The sequence below is a fragment of the Panthera uncia genome, chromosome B1, assembly GCF_023721935.1.
Source record: "Panthera uncia isolate 11264 chromosome B1, Puncia_PCG_1.0, whole genome shotgun sequence".
In the NCBI taxonomy this organism is placed as follows: domain Eukaryota; kingdom Metazoa; phylum Chordata; class Mammalia; order Carnivora; family Felidae; genus Panthera; species Panthera uncia.
Genome location: NC_064811.1, coordinates 93,743,546 through 93,746,314, shown reverse-complemented (window position 1 = coordinate 93,746,314; position 2,769 = coordinate 93,743,546). Strand labels below are relative to the sequence as shown.

Below are 2,769 nucleotides of genomic sequence, written 5' to 3'. Positions count from 1 at the left end.
CTAAGCAAAAACAATAACAACAGCAATAACTTGACTAGGTGTATGCAGTAGAAAGTTAGGGCATTTCTCTCCATGCATATTGGGGGCTGTGAGAAATGTCTTTATGGTTTCAAAGAAATATTGTGCAATACCCATTTTAGTGCCTGTCTGTGATTTTCTTAGCTTCTCTATTTACTGATAGGCTCCTCATATCCACTCCTTCATTCTACCCTCCACCCATTGGCATCCACTACTCTTGGTCTGTCTCCTAAGGAGCCCCAGGCTACACTGTGGTGCCTTACTCTGATCTCTCGCTCTGTTGGTGACCTTCCTGCCAATGTGTTCTATTATTTCTTTTCTTTTTCCATTATTCAATCAAAGAAGGTCCTGTATTGGGTCCCTGATTCCTTTTTCCCTTGTTTTTCTCTTAGTTGATTAAATACTTCTTTCTAAATTTTTAATGAATGTCATTCTCCCATCAAATGATGTAGTCATAGCATAGTTGTTTAACCTAAGGAATATATTGCTGTGGAAATTTCACACTGTGGCAGTTGTGTGATTCTAGTCTTTGCTCCCTCAGATCTCTCTCTGAAAATATTCTGGGATATCTTTTCCTATATTTTCATCATGTCTTGTTCTAACCAAGAAAACTTTAATATACTCAGTGCTCTCACGGTAAAATTTAACTCTTCAAATTTTTATTGACTGAACCAATTTCTTTGTAGCCTTTATGTCTGTTAATCCATCCCAGAAAGGACTTTAATATGATCTACTAAAGTATTTTTTCATGTTATGTCCTGCTCAAAGGACCTCATCACTTTTAATGCCCCCAAATCAAGTTCTAACCCTTCATACTTTTTCAAAGCTTTCCAATATATGGGGTGATCTGAACTTCCTAATATTACTTCCCATACTCTCCCAGTCCAAACATATCTCAGCCAGTTGGTTTTCTCTTTCCTTTTACCTGAAATGCCTTTCCCTTAACTTCTTCTCTTCTCTTCCAAATTTTAATTTTGTTGGTCCTTTCAGGCATAGCTTTATTCCTACCTCCTGAGTAAGCCTCACCTGAATAATCAGTCCATGCTAATTTCATCTCTAAGCACTTCTATTTCTCTCTCTCTCTCTTTCTCTCTCCCTTTACTAAATCAAATGGTACCTTTAATTTTTATAATGCCATTCCATAACTATAGGACTGTGTAACGTGACTATATCTGGGCCGAAATAAATTTATGATGTGGTTCCATTAGTGAAGCTGATGCCTGAACACCAAAAATCCTGGCTCTAAAGTCAGAAAAAAACAGTTCAGTTATAGAGGGTCTTTAACCTGGGATTTCATGAGGACGCTAAAACTACTGCTTGGAGTGTATGAAACCCAATCCTATAATGAGAAATGTGAAGTTTCTGTGCTTATAATACCAGTATATGTACAATAATGTATAGTGCATTCAATAGCCTCTGATTTCATTCTGAAGGTATTCCTTATGGATGTGGGAATAACCATTACCCATTTCCCACTTTGGCTAGGGCACCCAACCAATGGATTTTCCCTCTGAGTCACATCTCATTTGGTCTGCTGTAGCATGACTATTCTTGTTTCTTGGCTCTTACTACTAATTGCAAATAGTTCTTAGTCTCCCCTAATATAGTACTGTTTATTCCAAAATGGCATTTTTAGGGCCAGAATTCTGCCCTTCTATCTTGAATGTGGAGAGCATGCATGCCTTGTGTAAAGATTAGAATTCTCCAACTCTGGCAGCTGTGTTCTCTCTGTGCTGTGTGGCTGGAAAAGACCTTAATGCCTACTTGTGGGAAGATTATCTTTTGAAAAACATGGATTTTGAAGTCAGACAGATCTGCAAGTCTAAATTTCCTGTAAAAGGGGGATAGACAGCTTTTCCTCAGCTGCTGCTAACGTGCTCCATTCTTCTAAGGAAGCTACGGCCAGAACAGGATGAGGCCCTCACTTCACCCTGTGACTAGCACAGCGCCTGGCAGCACCCACTCAGCACCCACCTGCACCATGGCCTCAGTCTGGGAGCTTGCCTGCTTCTACTCAGCCCTCATCCTGCACAATGATGAGGTGACGGGTCACGGAGGATAAGATCAACGCCCTCATTAAAGCAGCAGTTGTAAATGTTGAACCTTTCTGGCTGGGCTTGTTTGCAAAGGCTTTGGCCAATGTCAACATCAGGAGTCTCACCTGCAGTGTATGGGCTGGTGGACCTGGCCCAGCAGCTGGCGCTCCACCAGCAGGAGGCTCAGGCTGAGGAGAAGAAAGTGGAAGCAAAGAAAGAAGAATCCAAGGAATCTGATGATGACATGGGCTTTTTGACTAAACTTCTTCTGTAATCTGTTCAATAAAAAGCTGAACTCTTAAAACCAAAGCGGGTGTGGATAACAAAATAACAGCTCCCTCAGTTTACAGGTCACATCACTGTACCACCCCACCCACTAACACACCCAGTCTAAGTCAGATTTCTTTGTTTTAAAATTTCTTCTAATTTTGTTCCTTTTCTTCAGAATATTTCAGAATAAACTCCAAACCTTTGGAGTTTGGGGATGATCTGTTAATCTCTTTCCATCAATGTAAACTCCACAAGAACAGACACTGTGCCTGATTTAGCTGACCATTACTTTCCCAGCTTCTAGCATTGGCCCAGCTCTTCAGATATTTGTTCCGTGGAAGAATACCTCATAAAATTGGTGGATAAGGAGAAGAGATAAAGCATATAAAGCATTATATAAATACTATACAGCATATGTGTGTATATTTATGTATACACATATATA

The 2,769-nt window shown here is 40.1% G+C and overlaps 1 pseudogene; it reads left to right on the top strand.

Annotated features, from left to right (window-relative positions):
• Positions 1 to 1,884: 1,884 nt before the first annotated feature.
• LOC125923046 (60S acidic ribosomal protein P1-like) lies at positions 1,885 to 2,516 on the top strand (annotated as a pseudogene).
• Positions 2,517 to 2,769: the final 253 nt, after the last annotated feature.